The sequence below is a fragment of the Nomascus leucogenys genome, chromosome 20 (genome assembly GCF_006542625.1).
Source record: "Nomascus leucogenys isolate Asia chromosome 20, Asia_NLE_v1, whole genome shotgun sequence".
NCBI lineage: Eukaryota > Metazoa > Chordata > Mammalia > Primates > Hylobatidae > Nomascus > Nomascus leucogenys.
Window position 1 is genome coordinate 26,679,617 of NC_044400.1, and position 13,142 is coordinate 26,692,758.

At 51.8% G+C, this 13,142-nt stretch overlaps 1 protein-coding gene across 1 annotated transcript in view; it reads left to right on the forward strand.

Annotated features, from left to right (window-relative positions):
• The window catches only part of GLI2 (GLI family zinc finger 2), a 256,360-nt gene that overhangs the window by 191,073 nt on the left and 52,145 nt on the right, over positions 1 to 13,142 (forward strand). The window lies entirely within an intron of this gene.

The following is a 13,142-nucleotide window of genomic DNA, read 5'->3' on the forward strand; positions in this document are numbered from 1 at the left end:
CTGATCTACATTGTCCTGAGCGGGCAATCACCTGTGCTATCATGGCCTGGGACCTGTGTGAGCATGTGGGTGGGCAGCATATAAACACCAACCACCCCCGAGCCCACATCACCACTTATAAGGCTCTGGGCTTCCTTGCTGTATCTGTACATGGTTTGGAGCTCTTTCTTCATCCACGAAGTGGGAATCCTCTCTAGGTCTAAGATCCCATATAAGTAATGTTGTTCCAGCATAATAATTCAGAGCACCCTTTTTTACTTCTTCAAGTGTCCCCCTTTGAATAGTCAATTGTATAGTCACTGTACTTAAAAGGACAAGCTCAAAGTGATGCTTTGGGGCCCTTCCTATTCCCAGTTTTGAGGTCCCCAGGTAGAAGGTGTGGGGTCACCCTGTGGTCTCCACCTGCCTAACCCTGTCCCCGTCATACCCACCTGGGGCCTCTAAGACCATTGGCTGGTGTCATTTCTTGGCCTTTAGGACTCAAAGTCTTGGTCTCTGGCTATCCCATCCGTCCTCCTTCCAGGAAAGAGGGCCTCTCCTTCTCCCTACCCCCAAACTCTCTGCTGCTCCCTGCACCTGCCTCCAGGAGAGCTCTTGCAAAGGTCAGCCAGCCCCAAGACCCCTCTCAACCCAGCATCTTCATGCCCACACCCTCCAGCCCCCTCACCTGTTCGTGCCAAGGTGCTGTCTGTGGTTCTGTCCCATGTCTCTGTGCCTGGGACCAGCTGCCTGCCCAATGTGCCTGGAATCTCCCCCCAACAGGCCACCTCCAAGCCTCAACCGAGGAGTTACCTCCTCAGGGGCACTGTGATCCTTCACACTGAGCAGGGGCTGCTGCCCTCAATCCACAGCATCATCATCCGTTTTTCCACCTGCCTCCCAGCCGGCTCTGAGCTCTCCTCTGACCTCTGTGTCTCAACGCTGACATGAATAGGTGTACAACCAGTGCTGGCCGAGTGGAGGGCCTCTCCCCGCCCGCCACCTGTGAAGGCACATCCTCCTGCCTCTACCGTCTCCCATCCCAGTGAAGTCAGTCAACACTCGCTGGGCCCTCACTGTGCTCACAGCATTGTGCCTCAGCAGAGTCCTGTTTCCGGACACCCATTGCCTCCCCAAGACGGAGCAAACCTGGGACTTCTACTTTCTTTTTAAAAATTGTTTTACTTTTAAATATTTTACTTTAAAATAATTAAGGTCATACAAAAACAACTCCAAAAACCATAAAGGCTTTCTTGTATACACTTCACGCAGCTCCTTGAATGTTGACATCTTACATAACCCAAGACTGACAGAATGCTGTTCACTCACCCACAGAGCTTATCCAAATTTGCTCAGTTGCCCACTAGTGTCTTTTTTCCCTGGTTCGAGACTCAGTCCTGGATTCCACATGCTCCTTGGTTGTCGAGACTCCTTCGTCATCTCCTGTCTGGTACGGTTCCTTAGTCTCTTGTCTTTCGTGACCTTGGCGGTTTTAAAGAGTACTGGCCAGTTACTATAAGATGTCTCTGGGTTTGGGTTTGCCTGATTGATGCTGTTTCATGATGACATTCGGATCATGCGTTTTGGGGAATAATACTATAAAAGTGATGTGTGTCCTTTCCAGGCATCCTGTCAGGAGGCCTATGATCGTCACGCTTCTCGCTGCTGGAAATGTTGACCACTTGGTTGTGGGGCTGTCTGCTGGCTTCTCCGCTTTAAAGTCATCCCGTTCGTCATTAATAAGTATTTTGTGGGGTAATACTTAGAGGATATGGAAATATCCTGTTTCTTACCATATTTCCATCTGCTAACTTATACATCCATCGATGCTTCTTGCCAGAAACAGTCGTTACTAGTGTTTGCCAAATGGCGATTTTCTGTTTCTATCACTTTGTCCACATTTAGTGGTTGGAATTCTTCTGTAAGGAAAAGCTGTCCCGCCTCCCACATTTCTTTATATATTTGGTTGTCTATTGTTATGCACATGGATGCATGGTCATTTGTATGTTTCTATGGGTTATACTCTATTACTATCAATATTTATTGTGTTGTTCCACTTGTCCCAGATTTGGCCACTGGGGTCCCTTCCAGTTGTCCTCTGTGTCCTGTTGACATGTTGGGAACTTTTTGTTTTCTTTCAGTGCGCATACCTGGTTCTCACTTGACTAGGATCCACTGCAGCAGCCTTATGTCTGCCTGGTGGGTGTTGGGGTCATTTCCACCCTCTGCTCACCTCCAGGGCCCCTCCACCTGCAGGTGGCTGAGACCATAGCCGGAGAAACCTCTGGAAAGTGCATGTGTTTGGAACTAGTTGGGCCACCCAAAAATTGCTCAGTCAGTGGTGTCTGAGACTCCTAGGAGCATCCAGGGAGCTCAGTCCCTATTTGGGAGGGGGTTGCAGTTGCTGATTTCTCGCTCATGAGTCATGTTTGGCTGGTTCAGCAACACGGATCCTGGGAATAGCAGGCCTGCCTGAAAGTGCTCCCTGCACAGGATGTTGGTCAGGAGACCTGGGCAATGCTGAGAGCTTCGTGCAGAGACAGTCCATGCTGGAGTGCTTCTGCCTGCAGGTGAATGTCCTGGCTCACCTCTCCCTATACACCTGAAGTGTGTAGAGGCACCACCAGAAGTGTAGGAAGACCCCAACAGTGATGACTGCCTTCCTCATCATAACTGACCTTGTGAACAGGCCCTGCTGTAAATGCTTTTATGTGTTCATGCCATTTAATCTTCTCAACAACCCAAAAAAGAGTCATTTTGTGTTTTTCCATTTTACAAATGAAGAAACCGAAGCAGCACAGAGTCGGTAGATGACTAACCCTATGGCTCACCCACTTTGGAAGTTAGAAATCAAGTTCCAGCCCCCTGAGCTCAGGCCCTCCGCTACATGCTGGCCTTTCTTGTGGGAGCAGAAGTATGGACCATGGGTCCCTTTGACGAGTCCAGCTGAGCCCTTCTTGACAGCACCTCAGCCCTCCGTTAGGGCACTGCCCTGAGTCCAATCACTCCCAGAACCCCTGGCCAAGCAGCAGCAGTGTCCCCTGGGAGTCTGTTGTGGGTACTGCAGATCCTCAGGCCACAGCCCAGCCCCATTGAGTGAGAGACTCCGCGGAAGGGGCCTATGTCTATGTGTGCCATGCCTTGCAGGTAATGCAGCTGTGGGCTCTGGCTTGAGAGCCCTGGCTGCAGGCAGAGCCCCTACTGAGAAGGGAGGCCCTCAGTGCCGTCCTTCCCTGTGCAGGTGGGAGCCCTGGGCTGGGAAGGGGCCTGGGTCTTCACCAGGCTTTGCCATGCTCCAGCTCTGGGTAGGGCCTGCTTCCTTCCCTGGCCAGTGAGGGTGGGGTGTGAGCTAGAGCACCTGGAGGAGGCCGTGGATGCTGGCATGCAGCAGGGAGGGGTGGCCCAGCCAGAGGCCCACAGAGACAGCCTTGTCCCTCATGGCCTACATAGCTCTTTCACTGGTTGGATTCCTGAAGAGATTCCTAAGGCTGCTGTAACTAATTACCACAAACTTCATGGCTTAAAACAATGTAAACTTATCCTCATATCGTTCTGGAGGTCAGAAGTCTGAAATAAGTCTTATGGTGCTTCAAATCAAGGAGCTCGCAGGGCTAGTTCCTTCTGGAGGCTCCAGGAGAGACTCTTGGACATTTCTAGGTTCTGGAGGTTGCCTGCATTCCTTGGCTTACAGCCCCATGCTCACACACATCACCTTTTCCCCCTTGCTCTGTCCTCACCTCACCCTCTTCCTGGTCTGTGGGAGTTTCCTCCCCTGCTTCTCTCCCCTAAGGACACCTACCATTGCCTTTCGGGCCTACTGGGATAATCCACTTTTGGCTCCCATTTCAAGATCTTTAAAGTAGTTGCGTCTCCAAAGTCCCATTTGTTGTAGAAGGAAACACTTAACAAATGCCAGGGATTAGGGTGTGGATATTCTTGGGGGCCGTTACTCAAGTTATTTGGGATCACTGAGACCCAGTGTGGAGTCTGGAGTCAGCCAGTAGAATACAGTAAAGCATATTTATAATTTGCTTGGGTCTGCAGCAGGCCAGGCACGGCCCTGGGCCCTGGTGTATTGTACTGGTGAATCTTCCTGATTGCTCTGTGAGATGGGGGTTAAGCTTCATCTTGCAAATGCAGACATTGAGGCTCAGAGAGGCACAGTGACTTCTATGTGACATCCCTGCAAGGTAGTTACTTCCGTGAGGGCAAGGAGACCAGGCTCTGGGGTGCAGATCTCCTCCCCAGCCAAGGAGGGGCTAGTCTGGTTAAGCCCCAGTGATGGGCAGCAGCATGGTGTTCCCAGAGGACCCGTCCCTACCCGGTCCTGCTGGGATGGGCTTCCAGCAGCTCCACACTATCCTCAAGACAGTTGGTTCCTGCCAGACCGGGTGGGGGACACAACAAGAGCCTCAGGGCTGGCCCTGGGCTCTGGAAAGCCCACACCCTCACCTCCTCCACCCCCAGTGTCCCAGGTGAGAACCAGGGCAAAGCCTGTGAGGAAAATGGCGCCGTGGCTGTGGCTTCCGTGATGAATGTGGTTGGAGCCCGGTGGAGCATCCCGATCCATCAAGCCCATGTTGTAGCCCGCTTCTCCCTGCCAGCACCAAATGTGTCTAATTACATAGATGTTTGCACAGCAAATGAGGTGCGGTGGCATCTCATTTCTGTGTCAGCTGAGCCTGAGCCTCTGCCTGCTGCCCTGAGCTGGTGACCATTTCGTGGGTGCGCCTGCCACTCAGCCCTTGCACCTCCTGCTTTCCACTGCTCAAGCACCCAGACCCCCTCCCTGTTCCCTCTCGGGATCCTGATAGCTCCAGGGAGGGCACACCCCGTGTGTGCAGGCTCCAGAGAGGTGTTCCCTGCACTCTCTCATTCTGCCCTGCCCTCTGCCCCTCGGAAGTACCTTGGTCATCACCCAAGAGCCTGCCATTGTCAGTTCTCAGCCTGCCAGGCTACCCGCGCTGGGACCCATTGCTGAACTCTCCTTAGCTGTGATTAACATGAATTAACTCACCTCAGCTTTCTCATCTGTAGAAGGGCCAGATCTGCTGAGACAACCCACATAACCTAGCCAACTGAGTTATTTTGAGAAGGAGACAGGGTAATGTGAGTAAAGCGTCTAGAACACTTTGGAAACATTCAATGGATATGAGCAACAATCATGATCATTGTTGTTATCCTCACTTGCTGATTTGAGAAGGGGGCCACGGCAGGCTGGGAGACTGGGTGGCAGAGGCTGGCCACAGCATGTCCTTGGGAGAGTTGACTATCCGGGGACTGTGGCACGGAAGGTGGGGGATGGGGCTGAAGGAGTACTGTGGTGCAGTGTGAGGGGGTCTTTCTTTCCCCCAGTTGAGGAATTTGGACTTCCTCCTTTTGGCAACCAGGAGCAGTGGGGAGTGGTCAGGCTTATTTTCAGACAACTACAGCAGTCGTTAGGGAGTGGACAGGAGAAGGGTGGGAACTGTGGTGAGAGGACCTGCCAGAGCTGCCACAGTGGCCCCGGGGAGAGAGGAGCAGGACCAGGGCTGACCACCCAGCTGTAAACAGGCAGCTGCACGTGGGGAAGGCAGGGCATGGAGGTTGGTGTGAGGACAGCCTTGCAGCCCAGCCCAGCTCGATGGCCTCCTCATAGACACCCAAGCCCACTCCTCTGCAGAGCACCCTTCCCAATCACTTAAGGTTCAAACCCACAGCAGGCTTGCATGGCTTACTGATGCTCACGTGGTTCCGGGGAAGGAAAGTCACTGCCCGTGGACTGCTGCTGCAGCGTCTTTGGGCTGCACAAACCACAAGTGATGGGGAGACAAATGGGGCAGGAGTGTGATTGTTGGTCAAGCAAGGTTCTCTTGAGGCCCCCATGGGGACATCCCTAAGTCTCCAAGAGTCTGTACAAGGGCGAGAAGAGAAGGCTGGCTTTGAATAGGGCCACACACCCCCAGCAGTCTCTCCAACCTTGTGATGCTCACAGGAAAGAGAAGCTCTTTGGACGCCCTCTGGGCCCCCTGTCTCCCAGAAATAGGCTTGCCGGGGTGTCATAGGGAGCAAGGCTGAGGTGTGGCGAGGAAAGGTCCCTAAGCTGGTGTTCCCCATTTCCTCAGTGTATGTGGTCACACAAGCATGAGTCCGGCCTGCCCTGGGCCAGCATTAACTTGTATCCTGGAGGGGAATGTAGAAGTCCATGCTCCTGGTTCGGCAGGCAGGGGTGGACCTTCAGCTCCCTATGTTGCTTTTGAGGACCTTTCCAGCCCTGCCCTGCCCTGCCCTTCCCTGGGGCTTCAGAGAGGACCAATTTCAGCTGCTTCCCGCCCAGAAGGAGGTGTGGATACTCCCCATGCAGCAGTTCCCAAACCTGGCTGCAGATCTGAACAAACAGGATGTGTCTTAAAGATGCCCATTCTCAGGCCCTGGCCCCAGGAGTTCTTGTTAACTTTCAGACTAGGGTGAATCCCGGAAATATGCTTATTTACAGGCGCGCACAGGCCAGAGTTTGGGGACCACTGCAGGCCCCCCTGCTTGCTTGATATCCAGGAAAGCAGGCCCAGAGCTGCTTGTTGGCTTTCTGGACTCATCACTGACAGCGCCTCGTCGCCAAAACACGGGTTGTTAAAAATCCCCTGGTTCCTCATGATAACCCATTCACAGACAAGTCCCTCCATGTTGACCTAAACCCATTCATATTCTCAGTTTGCAAAAAGCAGTGAGTGTATGGGGTGGGAACAGCTGCAGTATCTCAGCCTTCCTTTCTCCTCCTGCCTGGCACCATCTGACCTCTGACATCCATGACTCCACCCCCAACCTGACCACTGCTCATGGCTTCCTGCAGATCTCTTGATCCTGAGCTGTAGTTGGTTTGCATTGCATTGGCAGTCACGGCCCAAGGCCACCCTTCCTGGAGGAGAGACGAGAGGGCTCTTGCTGGCACAGATGGCTCAGGGTTGTAGCTATCAACCCAGGCCCAGGTATGTTAGGGCAATAGAGTGAATGCCAGCTGGTGGGCATGGGGGCCTCACCTCCCTTTCATCTGCACGCTTGGTCACGCAAAATGCGTATTACACAGGGCCTCCAGAGACAGCATTAAGAGTGTCTGGAGCCCCACTTGGTCCCCGAGACTGCATGTTAATGGGGATGTTTAGCCGGGTGTCGGTGTGCCTTCACTTAAGAGAGTAGTTTCTTTGCTGCTACAGGGCTGAACTCATGAACTTTCCAGTCTGGGGGGATTTGAAGATTGCTTTTTCCAAGGTCAGTGTCCCATAAAGACTGCACCGTTCGCCATGAGATTAATGAACACAGCAGCCTGCTCAGCCTGTGACTCACCAGTGTCATCCCGGGCCCTTATGACTGTGTCCTCAGTCATTCACTGAGACGGGTGGGTTGAGCAGAAAGATATTTTCTTCTTGATTCTTGGCACAGCACCCGAGGTTCACGATTCACAGAGGATTGGCTTTGTTTGTTTTTTGGGAAGAACCTTCTCCTCCCTCTGCAAACATGCTTGTTTCTTTTCAGAGCCTGGAGGAAGGAGGAGACTTCCGAAAGGCATGTCCACCTGCCCCCTGGAATGAGATGCTGGGTGGGCCTAGCGTCACCCACCAGGCAACTTGTCCCTCCTTTCCACATGGGTCCACACTGCCTCTCCATCTCCAGGGAGCTCTTCCTTAAAACCGGCTGTTGCTAACCACTTCTTCAGAGCAACTGGACAACAGGTAGACAGGGAACCCAGAAACCCTGGGTCCAGGCGATGTGTCGGCAGCACATCCTCCTTCCACGGCTGTCTGAGGGTAGACCGACTAGATGTGCAGCCTTGGCTCACTGTGATGTAAACGGCCCTGAGACCCCATCAGGCAGGCCTCTCCCCATCTCTGGGCTGTGGGATACTTGGGTCAGACCAGCAGAGGAGCAGTAGCAGGAGTCTGTGCCCAGCCCCTGGCTTATGTCACGTCACCCTCCCTGCCAAGTGGGATTATCACTCCCCAATAATCACTCCTACTTGATAATTGGGGAAACCGAGGCATGGGGAGGCTGATTGCCTTTCCAGTGACACACTCCCAGTGAGCAGCATAGATTACTTACTGGGCATTTTGACCCCCCACCCCTTGCTAAAATCTTCCCCAGCTCTGAGAGCTTCAGATTCCCAAAGCCAAGAATGCACTCGCTGGGCTGCGTGGGACAGACAGCTCATTTATAATGGAATCTGGCCTGTAAAAGTTTAACGAGGAGCGTGTCTGATAAGATGGGCTGGTCTTTGATCTTTGCTGAACGCCAAGCCCTCGCAGAAGAGGAGCTGCTGGCTCTGGGCTTTGGAGAGAGCCGTGGTGGTCAGCCGAGAGCAGGAGGGGCCGGGGAGTGGAGCAAATCTTGATGTGCAGGCCGAGGCGGGCGTGCAGTGGGGGAGGGGCTGTGGCAGGATCGGGATGACCTTTTCAGTTCCTCTCCTGTCCCTTGGGGCCCCCACTCTCGGACATTTCCCCTCCACACCCCCAGGATGTAGACAGAACAGAGTTGAGGCCAGGGCTCACATCTTGCCTATGCTGCTTATACTCTTTACATCCTTGGGCTTGCTTAGCCCCACAAGCCTCAGTGGCCCCATCTCTAAAATGGGGACATAGTGGCTCCCCATGTGAAACTTGTTGTGAGGACTAGATGGGTGTCTGTAAAGCATGTAGAAGGACACCTGGGACATACCGAGTGGCGGACAGTCCCCTGCTCTCATCACTGCCCTGTTGACATTAGAAGGAAAGCCAAGTTTCACTGCAGACACCCTGCAGGGTGCTGGGCCAGTGGTGTCCTATTCAGTCCTCCCAACACCCTGTAAGGTGGGGGATTTTCTCCTCAATTCATAGAGGAGAGAACTGGGCATTGCCAGAATTTAAGAACTTCCCAAGATTGCCCAGCTTGTGAGATCTCACCAAGCCAGAGCTCTTCCCTATGCCATGACTGTCCTCAGAGAGGAGAGTCTCGCCATGGTTCTCAGGGCTGCAGTGTGTTGTTTCTGTCTGCAGACATGGAAACAGAACAGTAATCAACCCAAAGGAATTAATCACTAACAGTAAAGTTTCAGGCATTGGTGGGGTGGATTGGCTTTTGAGGTGGGGAGTCCTCTTAGACTACACATGTTCAGATTGTCCACTCGGTGGAAGCTGACGTCACTGCCAGAAGCATTCATTTATTCAGCCAAACTCATTGTTGCTGGATTTATTGTATCCCAAGTGCTGTCACTTGAGGCCATTCCTGCCAGCCCGAGTCAAGGTGTTGCTGAGGGAAAACGTGAGCAGTGCCCTGCCTCTGAGGCACTGCTTAAAAAGGTCAGAAATTGCTGCTGCCCTCACGCCTTTGTCACTGCAGCCAGCACTGCAGCACTGATGGTATGTCTGGTGCCCATCAAGAAGTGTGCTGGACACATCAGGAGCCCCATCCCTCCATCCTCTCCTTCCAGGGACTGCACCTCTGAAATGTACACTTGGCCTGTCCTGCCCAAACAAAGTAGCAAGAGTTCAGAGTTGCTTAACTCAGTGAGGAATGTTCTTAGTGCTCGTTCCTCTGAGGACACTCACCCAGGGACCATGTGTGCCAGCCTCATGCCAGGCACTGGGGATACGGGCCCAAGGAGGCACAGTCTTTTTTAATAGAATTTTTATTTGTATAAATTTATAGGGTGTCAAGTCCAATTTTGTGACATGCATAGATTTTGTAGTGGTGAAGTCAGGACTTTTAGAGTATCCATCACCTGAATAGTGTGCATTGCACCCGCCAATTTCTCAAACTCCATGCCCCTTCCACCTCCAGGAGGCACAGTCTTGCTGCCCACATAGACCCCATGATCTGGTTGGGGAGAGGGCAGAAATTGGCCAATGACAGGGTGGTATGCTGGAAGTGGGGGTATGGGGAGCCGAGAGCACCAGGAATACAGGAACAGAAATCGTTTATCAGTGGGGAGGCATGAAGGCCTCCCTCCACGTCCCAGCCTTTCCCCAACCCCACCCACTGAGGGCCCTACCACCTTCTTAGGGTTGCCCTGTTCCAATGAGGGGCCTCCACTTCCAGGCAGACACCGGTGCCACTAAGGAGGGGAATCTTTTCAAAGCACATACTCATGAAGGCTTGGTAAAGATCAGCAGCACACCACCTCGAAGAAGAGCTATATCTGAACTGCTCAGGGTTCTCCAGCTAGTTTTGACAGGCATCCAGGAAAGGAAATTCCACACACCACTTTGGCAGGCTGGGCCAGAGTTTAAGAATCTCACTGTGGAGGAGTTTCTGTCCAGCCCGCCGGCCACCCAGGCCCTTTCTCATCACTAAAACCCAGGCCTCTAGCAAAATACAGTGAAATCTCTCCCACTAACGAAGGCCTCCCCCCACAAACCCCACTCCCAAGACTGCACATCTTATTCTCCTATTTCCTTATTCCCACCCATGGCTTTAGACCTTTGACTTTCTGGAAGATTTGGTTCAGCAGTGCTCAGCCCGTGGCGGCTTCTATTACAGACAAAGTCCCCCTGTACTCAGAAGTCAGTGGCGCAGTTCACCTGGAGAGGGCCTAAGCAGGACCGACTCCCCCAGGGCCTCCTCCCCAGACCCGGACACATTCCTGGTTCCACTGGACAGAAGGAGCAAACCCAAGGCTTCCTCCAGGCCCTGCACCTCACTCCTCCCCTCCCTACCCTGCTCCACCAAAGTCTTCACTTTGCTAGGAAAAACGTCTCCCCGATAATCCCCTCTTATCTTTTATGCTTTTTGGGTTTTCTGTTTGCAAAAACTGATAACCTTCTTATTCTGCTTCCAGGGGAAAACTGATAAAGGGTGAGTGAATGAATCAACTGTTGTGGACCATGTGGCTAGATTGTAACCAAGTCCATCTGTATTACCTCCTTTGTAGGCACAATTTTATAACTTAATTTCCCTACCAAAACATCAGTGTTTACTTAGTAAGAAATCTGCTCTTTGTCAGCTGAAAACAGTGATTTCTTTATTACAACTCTGCATAGGGAGTGACAGCTGAAAGCTGGCCAGGTCTGGTGTGGTGTCCGGGACTGTAATGGGAACAGGGTGAGTGCAGGTTGAATATAGGGGATGCGTGTATGTTGCAGACGGGGCTAGGGCTGGCCTGGAGGGAGCCTGGACAACAGTTAGATGTTGTGGCCAAGAGGCCCATGGAGTGATCATGTAGACGACTGAGCCTCAGATGCTTTCCAGCAGTCACACACATTCACCACTGTCACCAACCCTGAGTTCCCTACCGGCTCCAGCCCTGCAGCCGTCCTGCTCCCGGAATCCCTATCCACTCAGCCAACTTAAACCAGAGACTACTTCTACCCAGCTATCCTTTTAAAAAAACAAGTTGGTCTTATTAATTATTGAAAACATGCAAAAGAACAACAAAAGTGGCCAGGTGTGGTATCTCACGCCTATAATCCCAGGACTTTGGGAGGCCGAGGCAGGGGGAACACCTGAGGTCGGGAGTTCGAGACCAGCCTGGCTAACATGGCGAAACCCCGTCTCTACTAAAAATACAAAAATTAGCTGGGCGTGGTGGTGGGCACCTGTAATCCCAGCTACTGGAGAGGCTGAGGCAGAAGAATCACTTGAACCCAGGAGGCGGAAGTTGCAGTGAGCTGAGATGGCGCCGTTGCACTCCAGCCTGGACAACAAGAGCAAAACTCTGTCTCAGAAAAGAAAAAAAAAAAGAACAACAAAAGCGTGTTTAAGATATCTGAGTAATTATGACATATACACCCTTATCCCCTGCTCACTCTAAGGACTGGGGACATGCTAGCACCTTTGAGGTCCCGTGTGCTCCCCAATCTCCTGCCTCAGGTCCTCCCCACCCCACCATTCTTTGTGATTCGGAGTTTATCACGCCTCACATCTTATGACAGTTTTCCCTTGTATCTGACTCCCCTAACAATATATTAATTCGTTTTGCTTTGTCATGCTTTATATACATGGAATCATTGCAGAGGTATTCTTCGGGAATTTGCTTTCACACTCCGCGTTGTTCTGAAGATTCTCCTGCTGATGTGTAGAGCTCTTCATTTATTTGGGCTGCTCTGAAGCAGTCTGTGTTGACTGGCATTTGGGATGTGTCTGTTTTTGCTAATTTGAACATGACTGCAGAAACACTTTTATACCATCCTCTGGGCCCCAAGTGCGGGGTTATTTAAAGTAAATGCATGTCTGGGAATGGAATGCTGAGTCACAGGGGATTCATGTTCTCATCCTCCTAGACATTGCCAGACTTCGCCCGCTGGTTTTGCCAACACTCACTCCCACCAGCAGAGTTTGAGAGCTGGCCTTGCCCCGTATCCTTGTAATATCCTTGCCCCATCACTTTGGAGGTGATGGCCTCTACATTTTAATTTTTGCCAAAATGGCTCTTTTCTGTGATTCTAATTTTCTGTTTCCCTTATTACTAATGGAACTTGAGTGTTCTTTCACATGCTTATTGGCCACTAATGTTTCCTTCTTGGGAAATGCCTGTTTGGCTATTTTGCCCATTTTTCTATGAGGTCGTCTTTTTCCCATTATTTGAGTAAGTATTTTGCACACTAAGGTTACTCATTATGTGGTTAGCAACATGTGTTGTGAATATCCCCTCCCAGTTTGTGCCTGGTCTCTTCACTCCCTTGATGGCAGGTTTGGGTGAAGAGAAGTTCCCGTTGTAAAGTAGCTCAGATAGGTTACCAACATTTCTACTATGGTTTTCCCTACATGTTCTCCTCCCACCCAGATGTCTGGTCAGACCTTCAGCCTCTGGACTATAGTGTTCCCCAATACAACGTGCGCTTGTTCAGCTATTCTCCCGTCTCAGAACACCAGGCCTATACTACTCACCACCTCCATTCCATTCTCTTGTAAGAGTCTGGGCACAGTTCAGATGCCACCTCCTGCAGGAAGCCCTCTCAGATTGCACCAACAGAGTGGGTGAATTCTTTTCCTCCCACCCCTCTTCCTGCTGTAGCACCTTGTGTACTGTTAGAAGGCTATAGTCAGTGTCCATTCTCTCTCTGTGACCCCAGAGGTCCTGGCATGGTGATTTGGCCAAAGCACCAGTGTGAACTATGGGATTGAGGGCCTGTGATTTCCTGAGCTCGTAACTGGTCTTGGGAGTGTCTGCCAAGCAGCAGCACCCTGTCTTACCATCACCATGGCTTCATGGGCACTAA